This window comes from Capra hircus (assembly GCF_001704415.2).
Source record: "Capra hircus breed San Clemente chromosome X unlocalized genomic scaffold, ASM170441v1, whole genome shotgun sequence".
NCBI lineage: Eukaryota > Metazoa > Chordata > Mammalia > Artiodactyla > Bovidae > Capra > Capra hircus.
The window spans coordinates 37,469,003-37,485,020 of record NW_017189517.1 but is presented as its reverse complement, the minus strand read 5'-3'; positions in this window follow the sequence as shown (position 1 = coordinate 37,485,020).

The following is a 16,018-nucleotide window of genomic DNA, read 5'->3' as shown; positions in this document are numbered from 1 at the left end:
CATGCTCTCCTCCAGGAGATCTTCCCAACCCTGGGATGGAACCCACGTCTCCTGTAGTTTTCTGCACTGCAGGCGGATTCTTTATTTGCTGAGCATCAGGGAAGCCCATACTCCAATACAAAATTAAAAGTTTAAAAAAGATAATTTTTTTTAAAAAATCTGGGGTTTCCTTCATATGCAAAGCATTGGAAATCTTGCCCTGTGGCATGTGCCAATTCCCACTAAAAGACTCCTGCCTTCTATGAAGACAAAGACATTCTAGGGGGCCAGTGCTGCATCCTGAAGTGCCAACTGAGGAGAAACTTGGCATCTCCCATGCACCATCAAAAGTAGAAACCCATTACCCTGCAGGAAAATCTTTTGATGCCTTCCCCTCAAAGGTGCTGTCTAAGAATTAGCCTCCTTCCCCCGCCCCTCCATCCCCCAAACAAGTCAGGGATATGTGCTCAGATGCAGTGAAAGCTGGCAAGGGCTTCTGCGAGGTTTTTGTTTGTTTGTTTTCCCCTGACACCTAATTGAGGACCAGGAATGCATGTCATTTCTTCCCTCCATCTGTCCTCTTTCCCCTCTGAGAACTCTTAATCATTTTTAAAGTCCAATGAATAAAGAAAACAGGCCACACACTCACCCCCTAGAGATTACAGCACTGCTCTCTAAAAGTAGGCCTTGGTCATAAAGAGAACACTGCTAGATGGGGCAAAAGCCAACAGATTAGTGGGGATTTGCACCAGCCTAAGTAGGCTTAACTCCTAAGTGGCAAAGTGGCTTGAACAAAGATCCGTCCGAATTCTGTTAGTGACTCCCATACAGGATTCTTTCTCCTCCTCCTCCTCCTCCTCCTCTCCTGTATGACTGTCACCCCACCCCATCGCTCCCATAAGATGCTTTCCTTCTCTGCCTCTCCCACTGTCAAGTGACTGAAAGAATAACATTTCCTGAGCTTCCTTCACTGAATTATTCATCTTTGCTGCCTGGGCATGACAAAACTTCTTATGAAAAGCCCTGGGTGGGGGTGACCCCTCCCCCTGTCCCAGCCTGCACAGCTAACAGGAGAAAGAGCCAAGGGGAGGAAGAGACATACATGGTGGCTGGGCTGGGAGTTAGACAGCGTCCAGAGACCCGGGGAGTCAGGAGGGTGATGGACACAGGCAGGCTCCTGGCTCCAGGCTGACCAGCGTGCTAGTCTGGGCCATTATCCTCCTTGAAAGCTTGGGACAAGCACAGAAGGCCTGAGCCCACCATGCCTCCCAGCCTAAGACTGTCCAAGTGCTGAGCAGTCAAAGAAATAGTCATCACTGAGGAGAACTCAGCCCTGTCTCTGCCACCAGGACTCAGTAAAGTAGGACAAGTTATCCATCCCGATTGTACCTGCAGGGACAGAGCCATGCGGGGAAGAGGGTGGAGTGGGGACTGGAGCCCTAATTTCTGGTTCCAGCTCTGCCACTAGCCAGCTGTGTGACTGGGCACACCACTTGGCTTTTCTGTGTCTGTGTTTTCACTGGTGCCAGGGAGGCAGCACACACGGTGCGGTGATCGGGGCACGGGCTCTGGAGCCAGGCTGCCCGGGTTCACATCTCAGCTCTGTATGTGACAGTGACAAACCCATTTAGCCTGGCAAGGCCTCAGTCCTCTCGCCTGTAAAATGGGGACAACAAATAGTGCCTGCCTCAGAAGGTTGCTGCAAACTGCACAGCAGCCAGCACACAGCCTTGAGAGGCACTCAGAGAGGGTTGCTACGTGCATCTCATCAGAGGTCCTCATTCAGAGAGGGTTGCTACGTGCATCTCATCAGAGGTCCTCATTCAGAGAGGGTTGCTACGTGCATCTCATCAGAGGTCCTCATTCAGAGAGGGTTGCTACGTGCATCTCATCAGAGGTCCTCATTCAGAGAGGGTTGCTACGTGCATCTCATCAGAGGTCCTCATTCAGAGAGGGTTGCTACGTGCATCTCATCAGAGGTCCTCATTCAGAGAGGGTTGCTACGTGCATCTCATCAGAGGTCCTCATTCTCCAGAGTCTGATCTGTTCAAGTCACTGGGACCTGGCTCTTCGTTCCAGAGGGAACATGTCATTCTGGTGGTGAGGAGGCATGGTTTGCAGGTGGCCTGGGCCAGCCCTTCAGAAGAAGATGGAGGCACATCTTCGTGTGGCCCTCCTCATTTTGAGGCATCCTGGGGAACCCTGCGGTAGAGACCAGTGCTCCCAGGCTTCCAGGACATTTGCCCATGACTTTGCATAGGATAGAGTAAGGACTGTGAAGGAGGAAAAATAATTTCCTCTCTATCCTTCTAGATTCTTGACTGAAGCCCCTCAGTTCACTTCAGCTGAGTCGCTCAGTCATGTCTGACTCTTTGTGATCCCATGGGCTGCAGCACACCAGGCTTCCCTGTCCATTACCATCTCCCAGAGCTTGCTCAAACTCATGTCCATCGGGTCAGTGATGCCATCCAACCATCTCATCCTCTGTCATCCCCTTCTCCTCCTGCCTTCAGTCTTCCCCAGCATCAGGGTGTTTTCCAGCGAGTCAGTTCTTCACATCTGGTTCCCTGAGGCCTCTGGCCCTGTAGTAAAAGACAGATTAACAGGAGAACAACAAGCAGACTCTTAGTAACCTATGTACCTCCTGCATTCACGGGAGAGACCCAGGAAAATTGAGTGACTCCCCAAAATGGTCTAAGCCTCCAACTTATATACCATCGCCAGCTAACAACAAAAGATGATGAGGGAGTGGGGAGAGCCAGTGATGGGAGGTTTTCAGGAAAAGCTCAGGGAACAAGGGTAAGATTGTCATGCATATTTAACAGTTGCTGTCTTCTCCACTGATAAGAGTTGCTTGAGATTAAGCCATCCTTCTCTTCCTGGTCCAGGAAGGGACTCCCTCCAAATGGAGATTTCCCTGATAAATGTAAATGTTTCTTACAACATGGTAACTTCTACTAGGTTTCCAGAGCTTTCCTAGCTCTGCTGTTCCTTAAAAATAACCAGCCTAAAATAATCCTTATGCCAAAGAGATATATTTTGAGGTGGTGAATTCTGCCCTTGCTCTGTGCCCACCCCCAGGGAGCCACAGCAAGGGAGGCCAGGGCCAGGGCAAGAGGTCAGCAAATCCAGGCCTCTCCTCCCCTGCCCTCTGGATATTCAGACAACCAGCCAGAAATGTGCAGCTTCCCTTGACTTCTTACCCCAGACCAGGATGCCTTGGCTTTGGTTTGCTTTCCATTTGGGGAGTCACCTATGATTCTGCCAAGATTTGGGAACCTACAGAGAAAGGGCCTGTGCTTCAAGCCATTAATGGTGTCATGAGTAACCTGGCCAATAGGGCAGCCAGGACTGGCACCACAGAGGTTTGCCACTCAGCACTATTGTCCAAGCTGGGGCTGCCTCCAGAGCCTCCCCATCCATCCACCCTTCCACCCAACCATCCATGCACCCACACATCCACCCTTCCACCCACCCATCCATGCACCCACCCATCCACCCTTCCTTCCATCTCTCCACCCATCCTTCCATGTACCAACTCATCCTTCCATCCTTCCATCTCTCCACCCATCCATCCATCCACCCATCTATCCATCTACCCATCCATCCATCCATCCATCCATCAACCCATCCATCCACCCATCCTTCCATCCAGCCACCATTCATCCATCCATTCTTCCCTCTACTCACCTATCTACCCATCCGCCCACTCATCTATCCATGTACCCATCTATCCTTCAATTCACCACTCACCCATCCACCCATCTATCTACACATCCACTTATCTATCCATCCATGCGTCCATCCACCCATCCATCCACTCACCCATCCACCCATCTATCCATCCATCCACCCATCCATCCATCCATTCATCCATGCATTAATCCATGCATTCATCTCCAAAGATATAGCTGCCGCTTATCCTGTGCCTGGCCCTGTACAGGGTTCTGTGGGAACTCAGCAATGAGAACAACATAGGCCTGGACCTAAGGGAGCTTACAGTCTATTCAGGGGAGGGGAGGGGCTTTATGAGGAGCCGCACAGATGGATGTGAGATTACAGATTGGGAGAAACAGAAAGAAATAGAGAGGTGTTCTGAAAGCCTGTAAGAGTAGGAGGCCAGGAAAGAAGTCCAAAGAGGTGATGCTTAGGCCTGACCCCAAGGGAGAGAAGGCACCAGGCAGGCAATGACTGAGGGGAGAGGATGAAGGAGGGCTGACTGTGTCCCTGCCCTGGGCCAGGGTGTTTCCAAGCCCTTTGCCTTGGTGGGTCAGGCTCTGGGTTCTGGATGCCCATTGACTTTCACTTGACAAACAAACTCTCTGACTGCTACTACCGAGGCTTTTCAACACCGAGCCCTCAGACCATGGGCCTCAGAGTCCGAGAGAAAGAGACCTGAATTTAGCAGGTCATGGTGGGCTCAAGTATTTGCATTTTTAATAAGGTCTCCAGGTAGTTCTAAGTATATTGGACTTGGAGAATCTCTTTACATTCTAGAGCATGGGGGAGATAGTTTGGTGGCAAAAACAAAATGATTGAATTATTGTCTACATTTATGAGCCTGGGTTAAAAGTGACTCTCTCAAGAGCCTTCTACGGTCCCTGCCAGGCTCTAACGGCTGCCTTTATCTTGGACTTTCTAAATGGGCTTTTTCTCAGGGCTCCCACATGTCCCAGTTTACTGGGACTCTCCTTGTTACATAATTGAAAGTTCCATGTACCAGGAAACCCCTCAGTGTCAGCAAACCAGGGTGGTTGATCACCTTATCTTCTTAGAGAAAAGCCCTCCTAGATTTATCTTGGAAAAGAAGGAGTCATTAGAATAAGAGATTCCACCCCCCCCCCCATATCTGGCCAAAATGCTCCCTAACATGCTAATCCTGCCTTATCTCTCTGCAAAGAGCTGCACAGCATACTTGTCCCTCCATTCCCCAGGGTACACCCTCACTCCTTTTTTCTTCTGGACAAGTATCATTTCCAAAAGAAGGAATGACAAGCCAGCAGGTCCCACAGCATATCCAAAATTTTGGAGATGGAAATACCAAAGCTGCACCGAAGGCTAAGCCCTGGACTTAGAATCTAGAGCAGAAAGAAGCTATCAGCTGCCAGATTCACAGAGTAATTGAAAAGAAGACATATAGCATCACCATGGCAACTAGCCTCCAAAAGCCCCCAGCACCTGCTCCTTTCTATACAAGATTTCCCCAAACAGGAATATTTCTTACTTCCTTGTTTTTCTTTTCAATAAAGATGTTAATTTTATTTCCCCTCATTTGTGCTTAATGTTCCAGTAGCAAGTTAGCTTTTCCCTGGCTCACCAGCCCCTCCCTGTCTGTCCCAAACCTTTTCTTCCCCTCTCTCACCAGCTTCCCCTCCCCTCCTGTCTATCTTCTCTGATTTATTCTGTCTGTCCTCACAACTTCCTGTCCCCCCACCTCTAAGGAATATTTCTAACCTAAACCCTCATCCAGAATATTTTATCAGCTGCAGTTCTAACTCCTTAGTAAGCACTAGTCTTTGCTCTGGGTGAGGGCTGGATGGTACTCCCTCCAAAGCCCACCTACTCTGTTCTGGTACCCCCAGCTGAAGGGGCGCAGTGCAGCAAAACCACTTCAGCCCACAGAACAAATAAAGGAACAAAAGGGCTCCAGGGCCAAGAATAATAATAGCTTACCTAGTGCTGCCTATGTGTCTGGCTCTTGGCTAGAGTCTATTATCACATTTAATCTTCATGACAACCCTGATGGCACAGGTTTTGTTTATTATCTCACTTAGCAGATGAGGAAACAGAGGTTTAGACTGGTTAAGTCACTTGTAGAGGGTCACACAGCTAGTAAGTGATAGAGCTAGGATTTAAACCTAGTCAGTCAGGTGGTGCTACTGGTAAAGAACCCGACTGCCAGTGCAGAGGACATAAAAGACATGGGTTCAATCCCTGGGTCGGGAAGATCCCTAGAGGGGGGCATGGCAACCCACTCCAGTATTCTTGCCTGGAGAATCCCCATGGACAGAGGAGCCTGGCAGGCTACAGTCCATAGAGTCGCACAGAGTCGGACACAACTGAAGAGGCTTAGCATGCACGCATCTAATGCCAAAAAGCTGCTCTTTTCACAGTGACTTTCAGAAACTGTTTGGGGAAGAAGATTCTGTCCTGATTCACTGAATAGGAATGGGAATCCAGGTATGCCCTCTAATCAGCATTATTTGGAGGGAGTGGTCAATAAAAAGGTCCTGGGTAACAGTACCTGCTCCCTTGAATCTGCTTAGATCCAAGGGAGCAGTGTGGCAGAAAGTGAAATGGAGCAGGACCCTACGGTCCTTGCCACCCATACCCCCACCACGACCTCTGTCTGCCTTTTGTCTGTGGAAAACTTCTGTCGAAGAATAAGTTTAATCACAGAGGTGAGAAGTGTGGAAACAAAGGAAAACAGTGAAAGGAGACTAAATAATAGTTATGTAGTCATTAAGCATAGTCAAGGATATAGTTCTTTCTCAAGGGCTATAGATAATATTCTGGGCCACATCCTGCGAGTTGTCTTACAGATACTGAAACCCCAGGTAGAGAAGTTAAATATATGATGACCAGACTGTACCCAGGACATGAGCTGCCACAATTCTGAGAACAGGTCTCCAAGAAACAGGAACAAATGGACCCTGGAACTGAAAATGAACTGTACCTAAGACAGTCAAGATGATGCTGGTCGAACTACTGATGACCAATTTGAAGATGACTGTCAGACTTGCGCTGTTTCTGCATGCAGCACCCTGGGGTGGGGGGTGGGGGTCGGCCTTTGGACAAATGTCTGCCACCCTCTCCCCACCCAGTTGCAGAGTTGCCAGCATCTGAAATAAAGCAAACTTTCCTTTCCACCAGCCTGTCCTGTTTATTGGCCTTTGAGCGACGAGCAGCCAGATCCCACACACTCTTTTGGTAACAAAAGGACAACAAGGGAGCTGAGTAACACTTTTTTCATTCATCCAACACATTTAGCTAATATTTCCCATGAACCAGGCTCTACTCAGCCTATCCATAGGCCTCTGTATTGTTGCGGAAAGACTGTCTGGTGCTAGGAGCTCTGTGGATGAGGCCTGGCTCTCCACTTGTCATCTCTGAGCCTGTTTTGGGGAATAATAATACTTGTGAGTTAACAAAAATTATGGCTCTGGAAGCGTCTGACACGAGAGCAGTCAACCTTGTAGAGGCAAAATCACTTCTACACGGGAAAGTTCCACTGAAACAAAGGGGTATGGTACTGAACTCTACCACAGATGGGATGGGTCCAGGGATGCTGGATATGTGCTAAAGTCACTTCAGTAGTGTTCAACTCTGTGTGACCCCGTGGACTCTAACCCTCCAGGCTCCTCTGTCCATGGGGTCCTCCAGGCAAGAATACTGAAGTGGGTTGCCATACCCTCATCCAGGGGATCTTCCAGCCCAGGGATTGAACCCACATCTCTTATGTCTCCTGCATTGACAGATGGGTTCTTTACCACCAGCACCCTGGGAAGCCCAAAAGAAGATTCTTGGACCCCTACCAACTCTCTTAGGAGTGGGCACTCTCAAAGCAAGGATCCCCAAGGCTGCCCATAGTATTACCTATTTGCATCTTGGAGTGCACAGCTTCCCCTTTCCAGATCCTGTGGTCAAAGAAGAGACCCAAGCCTTTGTAGAACACAGCGTTTCGATCTGACACCATTCTTCTACAGTGATGAGGTCTCTGTATAAAGGTGCTGCTGAGGCAACATTATTTTTATCATTATTAGAGTGGGACCTTTTGTGCCCAGGCTTGCAAGGGAAGCTGACCCTATAGAACACGGATTAAAGAAATGCTTTGGGTAAGGGGGGAGCAGGAAGCCAAGAAATTCTAAGGAAATCCAATCATTTTGTTTCATTCTCTTTCTCTCTCCTCTTTTCGTCTCTCATTTCTTACCTCATTTCTGTATTTTCTTTAAATTTTGGTTTTGTTTTTTGGAAGACAATGAGTTACTGAGTAAACAGTGGAGAAAGAAGCTCGGGTGTGCATAATTTAGCTGACTTGTGGCTTAATTAAAGGGACTCCCTTGACCCTGTTGCTGAGCTTTTACAGCAGAGCAGCAACTCAGGAAGACATCTTGCCTTGGCCTGTGCTTGGTCAGGACGACTCGTGGCTATGAGGTACAGGGAAGAGGGTAGGTGTACACACGTGTACCTTGTGGAGAGGGCCAGAGGAAAACATCAGAAAGCACAGAGCACAAAGCAGAGAAATGGTCTGAGCTTCCAGTAGAAGGCAAGAATGTGATGGGGAGCAACTCTCGGGAGCCAGAGTTTGTGAGATCCACTCCAAGCTCTAAACCAAATAGCTGGCTGGGCCAAGCTTCTGCACAAAGATGATAGAGGCAACTTTAGAGTTAACTAGGGAATACTCTTGCCTGGAAAATCCCATGGATGGAGGAGCCTGGTGGGCTGCAGTCCATGGGGTCGCTAAGAGTCGGATATGACTGAGAGACTTCACTTTCACTTTTCACTTTCATGCATTGGAGAAGGAAATGGCAACCCACCCCAGTGTTCTTGCCTGGAGAATCCCAGGGACAGTGGAGCCTGGTGGGCTGCCGTTTATGAGGTCGCATAGAGTCGTGAAGTCACACGACTGAAGTGACTTAGCAGCAGCAGGGGATTCCCAGGTGGCACTAGCGGTAAAGAACCTGCCTGCCAATGCAGGAGACAAAAGAGGCATGAATTTAATCCCCGGGTCAGGAAGATCCCCTGGAGGAAGGCATGGCAACCCATTCCCATATTCTTGCCTGGAGAATGCCAAGGACAAAGGAGCCTGGTGGGCTACAGTCCATGGGGTCACAAAGAGTCTGACATGACTGAGCAACTGAATACACACACACACACACACACACACACACACACACACACACACACACACATGTTAGTTGCAGCCATGATTCATCTGATGGATAAAAATCTCTCCTTACCAGAGTGGAGGCAACTTCACCACTAACCACAGCAAAGTTTGATTGGAAAGAAGTATTGATTATAGACTGCACCTTAATGTTCTAAGGATCTAGTTTGTTCTCACTTGACTAGAGCAGTCAGTTGGGGGAAAGCATGCCTGACTTTGACTCTTGGCTTCGTGACCAACTTGTTTGACCTTGTGGGGGTGGAGAAGGTCTATTCCACAGTCAAGCTCACCAGAATTTAGGCTGGAGAAAGTGCAATTTCTTCCTTCAAAAGCTTCCAGAACGGCCTTTGATTCATAGGAAGGCAGGATGCTGTCCTTTCTCCACTCTGCACTCAACCCCTGAAAACAGGGGGATCTGCATGGCAGAACCAACCATGATGAATCAATGATTCTTTACTTCCTATTCCCCCTTTCTTAAAATGAAGAGGCCTACCCTAATCCTCACTTGGGATCAGTGGACTTCAATTGATTCTTTACTTCCTATTCCCCCTTTCTTAAAATGAAGAGGCCTACCCTAATCCTCACTTGGGATCAGTGGACTTCAACTGATCTCTGCAAGACACTCTGGACTCGCAGGTAAGTGGAGATCTGAGCAAGTACAGAGCAGTGGATAGGCCAGAGTCTGAATATAGAATTGGATATGCGAGAGACATCTAAACATTTCCTGGATGCTAACTGCAAAAAGAAGCCTAGTTTCATCTCTGCTTTAGTCTATCTTATTGGTTGGCTTGAGTTTCACCAACTTGTAAACCTAATATCTTTATGTTTAAAAACTGGAAGTGGGATGAGAGTAGAGGTACAGTGAAAACATGAACTGTGTTGTGGGTCTTTATTTGCCCATCTGTAGCATGGATCTAGGAAGAAGCAATCATAGCATATCAAATTGAAACAAAGAGTTAAAGACAGTGAAATGTCTCTAATAATAGTTATGAATCTCACCAACTTGTAACAAAAAAATCTTCTTTGCCTCTGACAAGTTGGTAGCACTTTAAATGCCAGAAATTTCTCTACAGAGTAACTAGAATCCCTTTAAAGTCTCCATGGAGATCAGAGAATCCTCTCAGAGTAAGGGGAGGAGGAGGGTCCTTTGGCATCATTAGAGTCTATGGTGGAGCAGTTTCGCCACAGGCACTGCCCTTCTTAGCACTGATTAACAGCTTCTCCAGGATTTGTTCTATGATGTGAGGAGTATCTTGTTAGTTTCACTTTATCTGGTAATATTCTGATTGCTTGCTTGGGCTTGGATGGAATCTAAGCCATCAAAAGAGAGCCACTTCAAATTCTCTTCCTCTGGTAGCTCAGAATGAGCTGAGCTCCCTGCCTGTGCTTCCAGTTTCCTCCTAGATGCTTCTCTGAAGAGTGAAAATATTTGTCCCTACTCAGTGGGCCTTCTAAACAGTCCTCGTGTACTCTGTACTACCATTTCATAGACCTGGTTCTGTACATGGAAAATAAGTTGGTCTCCCAAATGTTTTTGCTTAAGGTGATGCAGCTGAGCAGGCTTCCCTGGCTCCGTGCCACTGCTTGCTTGAAAATGTCAAGACCTCAGCATCCTATTTGTCTCTCCTGAAACCAGACCATAATTGAGGCTGGTTGTACTGGGTTTGCAGTTGTGAAACAGCACCTGCCTTTGACTCAGCAGTGGGCACACCACTGTGGAAAGTGAGGGGATTATAGAACACGTGGGATGGTAGAAAGGCAATGTGAAGGTTACAGAAAGAAACTGACAATGGGCAGGAAAAAGAAGTCAGAGTTCTCAAAGCCACGCTCTCTCGGTGTTGGAAGATGATGTTGCTGACCTTGCAGGAGAGGGTGACAGCAAAAGCTGGTGTGTGTGACCTGCTGAGGTTTCTTGTCTGATTAGCAGCTCTGGTGACTCTTTGCAAGCACCTGTCATTGATTAGGATCTGTCGCTTTGGGCCATATGTTGGCATAACTTTCACAAAAATGAATTAACCCACTCCATAAACAGAGAATTGGTTCAATTTAGCACCTTAACAAGGGATTCCAATTTTTCTGTATAAGTGACTGTGGTGAAAAGGGCTTCATTAGTGCAATATATGAAGAAACCACAGTCATAAATCAAAGAACAAGATCCACTTGCACTCAGGAAGGAAAGGACTACTCACCACATCCCAACTTCATCACACTCCATGGTCACACTTTTGGATGACAATTGCTGTCAGCAAGGCATCATCTTCAGACTATCAAGAAGTGTTGTGTGTGCATACATAGACGTGTGTATATTCAGACGATGAAGACTACAAGAGTGTGCAATTAAACTAGTGTATCTTTTCTAATGTAAAATTCTACTCTTTGTCATATAAAATTGGCTAATCTAACTATAACTATGTGCTTAGTTTCATTAATGCAAATTCTGCATATTTCTATGTACAGTCAGCAGTTAAATTCTTCCTTACTCCAGTGTCCAGTATCCTATTGCAGCAGATATTGAATTTATTCATCAGTTCAGTTCAGTTCAGTTCAGTCACTCAGTCCTGTCCGACTCTTTGCGACCCCATGAATCGCAGCACATCAGGCCTCCCTGTCCATCACCAACTCCCGGAGTTCACTCAGACTCATGTCCATCGAGTCAGTGATGCCATCCAGCCATCTCATCCTCTGTCATCCCCTTCTCTTCCTGCCCCCAATCCCTCCCAGCATCAGAGTCTTTTCCAATGAGTCAACTCTTCGTATGAGGTGGCCAAAGGACTGGAGTTTCAGCTTTAGCATCTTTCCTTCCAAAGAAATCTCAGGGCTGATCTCCTTCAGAATGGATTGGTTGGACCTCCTTGCAGTCCAAGGGACTCTCAAGAGTATTCTCCAACACCACAGTTCAAAAGCATCAATTCTTCGGTGCTCAGCCTTCTTCATAGTCCAACTCTCACATCCATACATGACCACAGGGAAAACCATAGCCTTGACTAGACGGACGTTTGTTGGCAAAGTAATGTCTCTGCTTTTGAATATGCCATCTAGGCATGGGAAAATCAAAAAAAAAAAACAAAAAAGACTGGAGGACAGACAGAAAGACAAACTGAAAGAAAGACAGAAAGAAAAAACAAAGACAGAAGAGAGAGAGAGAGAGGAAGAGAGCAGAGAGAGAGACAGAGAATGAAGCCTGAGTAACTGAAGACAACTTAGAGAAGCATAACAGCAACAGTGCTAAGAGTACCCTTAATCCCCCTAAATATCCTAGTGAGCAAGGTTCTTATTAGCAGTCACAGACAAATATATATGCACCACCAGAGTGACTCAAATCGACCCAGACATGTATATTCTGTTTAGGATTGGATTATTGGAGGAAAAGCTTCTTGGGGGGTGTCTAGCAGGTGATGATCTGTTGTGATGTGACTAGCAGACAGATTCTGGAATACATGGAAATGAAACTCATTCCTGTCTGCTGAAAAGTCATCTCTCTTTTTTTCATTTTATTTATTTTTAATTGAAGGGATAATTGCTTTACAATATTGTGTTTGTTTCTGCCACACATCAACATGAGTCCGTCAGTCTCTCTTCTTCGTAAAATTGAAGTATAGTTGATTTATATCATGTTAGCTTCAGGTATACAGTACAGTGATTCATATGTATATATACATATGGAGGCTTCCCAGGTGACTCAGCAGCAAAAAATCCACCTGCAATGCAGAAACCACAGAATACACGGGTTTGATCCCTGGGTCAGGAAGATCCCCTGGAGGAGGGCATGGCAACCCACTCCAGTATTCTTGCCTGGAGAATCCCATGGACAGAGAAGCCTGGCAGGCTACAGTCCATGGGATCACAGAGAGTCGGACAGGACTGAAGCGACTTGGCACGTGTGCACACACATATATATGCAGATGTATAGATACATTCCTTCTTAGATTCTTTCCCCTTATAGATTACTACAAAATATTGGGTATAGTTCCCTATGCTATACAGCATGTCCTTGTTGGTTTTCTATTTTCTTTGATTATCTATTTTATACATAGTATTGTATATATGTTAATCCCAAACTCCTAATTTACCTAATTTACTCCTCCCTCTACCCCATTTCCCTTGTAGTAACCATAAATTTGTTTTCTATGTCTGTTTTTCTTTTGTAAATAAGTAAATAGACATTTCTTTTTTTTCTAGGTCATATAATAAATGCTTAGCTCAAATGCTTCAAGAGGTTCTCAAGCCCTAGGTAGGGCACTGCTGAAGACCCATGCACAGAACCTTCTTCGAGAGGCAATTACATCATTACACTACTGGAACTTAAGCTACACAGGAGCATGGACCTCGTCGGCGTTGTTCACTGTTGTATCTACAGCACCTAGTATCTGGCATTTGATGCACGCTCAACAAATATTGAAGTGCATGCATGATTTGCGGGAGCACAATCCACACCACGCAGTAGATGTTTATTCATCTTTCCAAGTTCTGTGGCTTTTATGTCATATAAGGGCTTCACCCTTTACACATCATGGATGATCACAATCCCCAAATGAGTGAAATAAGATTTTCACGAACACAATCACCAGCAAATAACCAACTTACTTTTGAAAAGAGGTGTGACATGGTCCTATTACCCTTGAAAAAGAACATTCAAGAGCCAAGAGACAAGGAGAGTCAATGCAAGCTCTGGGCAAACCTTAATGCAACACTCCTGCATGCCTAGTGAATTGTTCTCAAGTGGCCAGGGGGATGAGTAATGACGCTGAGAGTCCAGCAGGGGAAAATGGTGCCTATCAGGATGCTAGTCAATACACTGTCCCCGCCTGGAGCCCCATTTCTCTGTTGTTCCTTAGACACTGGACAGAAAGCTAGTGACAGAGGTAAGACCATTGTTCACTACGCTATCCTGGTGCTGATTCCTCTTGTCTCTGAGGACTGAGAGGAGCTCAGTCATTCCCTCCACAGGTTCCCCCAAGTGCAGATACCCCAGGCTTTGTCTGCAAAGCCTGTGCCAGAAATATAAAAGAAGGAAAGCTAATCTTGTAAATACTGGACTTGAACTGGCCACTCTCCAAGGTCTTAGGACGAGAGCACTGAACATGTCTAACACATCTGTTCTTTTGTTCTTTCTTCTTCCTTCCTCCAGCTGAATTGAGGCCTGTGAAACGCCCATCACCATTACTCACACACACTATGCCTGTCTCCTTGAGTCTGAAGGGTGTGAAGGTGTGCTGCCTCGGCTGGCAGCGCTCCCTCAGCACCCAAAGTTGAGCCCCCACTTTTGAGTAAAGGCCACTTTCTACTTCAGTACATGGAATAGGTGGTGGGATGGGCAAGTTGGATCCAGCAAGGGGTGTCAAATGACTGTCCAACTTTGTTACATCCTTTGGTGTGGAAAATGACCCTGAAAAGAAAAACTCATACACAGCAATAAGACGCAACCTTGCTCCTTGGAGAACAAACCGAAATGCCCTGGTCTTTGTCAGCAGATTTTTAAAAAGATGTCTGATTTTTATTTCACATATGCCCCCAACTTCTTACCATAATACTTCTTAAAAGTAGCTAATGCTTTGAGAGTTTCCTCAGACTGGGAGCACAGTCTAACTTTTTAAGCACCCCACAGGCCACTTTCTACTTCAGTAAGCGGGATAGGTGGTGGTATGGGCAAGTTGGGTCCAGGAAGGGATGCCAAATGACTCTCCAATTCTGCCGCCAAAATTAAGCCCTAGAAGTCACTGAATTCATCAAATGACACCCATCCCCACACAGACATGCAGTTCCTCAGACTGAGATTTCAGAAGCCTCCTTGTCAAGAGGGCACGATTGTAAATTTCCTTGCATCAGGCTGAAACGTGACAGACTCTTTCCCAGAATGAAACATTTATTAAAAGCATGTGCTTAATTCATTTTTAGCAGCTCAGTAGTTTTTCAGAATGAAATAAGTGTCTTTCATTCTGAAAAACATTTTGTTTATTGTAGCTTCTACCCCATCTCCAGGCTGCAATCCAGCCAATTCTCATGGCCAATGGGGCTGCCAATTGCAAAACAGGAAAAGAGGGCAATACATTCTGGAACATGCAGATTCATGTACACCATAGTTCAATAATAACAAGAGAGGAAGTTTAGGGGGCAAGGCTGGACACAACTTTGTGCCCCTCCCACATTAGAAAATGCTGAGGCCATCTTCAGAGAGTGTGCCTTCCTATTAGTAGACGGAATTCTTGGATGGGCAGGCTTTCCGGGTTGCACAGTGGTAAAGAATCCACCTGCCGATGCAAGAGACACAAGAGATGTGGGTTCGATCCCCGGGTTGGGAAGATCCCCTAGATTCTTGCCTGGAGGAGCCTGGTGGGCTATAGACCATGAGGTTGCAAAGAGTCGGACACAATTGAGCACACATACAATCACTCTTGGATGGGCATCTCCCCTGCTTCTTATCACCTCCTAGGAGTAGCTTATCCCGTTCCTTGCCTCCCTGGCTTCCCTTCTTCTCCCAAAGAGTCAGCTTTCAGCGCCCTTGGAAAGCCGTATCCCTTCAACATGCCAGCCAGAGCCTTGGTCATGGCTGTAAGCTCTCATGGGAGCCTTTCTTCCCCAGAAGCTGACCTCGCTGTGTTCTCAGCACTCAGGGATCCCACGGGACACGCAGGGGCCGAGACCCAGGACAATGGACCAGTGGACCAGTCCCCAGGGGCCTATGCCTTCTATTAGCCAAGAATCCCAGATGACTGAGAGTGAGGCCATAGGACTAAGGGGCAAGAGAAGGAAAATTGCTTTTTCATTTCCCTTTATTACTATTACCTCATGCCAGCCCTGTCTCTCTGTGTTAGGCTTATCATTCTCATTTGACAGAGAAAGAGACAGAGGCATCAGCTTGGGGAGTGTCTCTGGGTGCCTGGGATGCCTCTTTACAAAGGTTCTCTAGTGGCCTGGGATGTGCCTTGCTCTGGACTGGGCCCTGGGGACTGGGTGGATCATGTGGCTCTGCCCTGAGGACGCTCACGGGGTGTATAGTGGGGAAAGAGTCAAGTAAGCGGGTGGCTGTAACCGAGTGTGATGGATGCCGTGAATGGGAAGGCAAGGGTCCTGTGGGAACACATTGGAGGGTCTCCTAACCCAGACCCAGGGGGCGACAGGAGCAGTCCAAGAAGTCTTCCTTGAGAGGGTGAC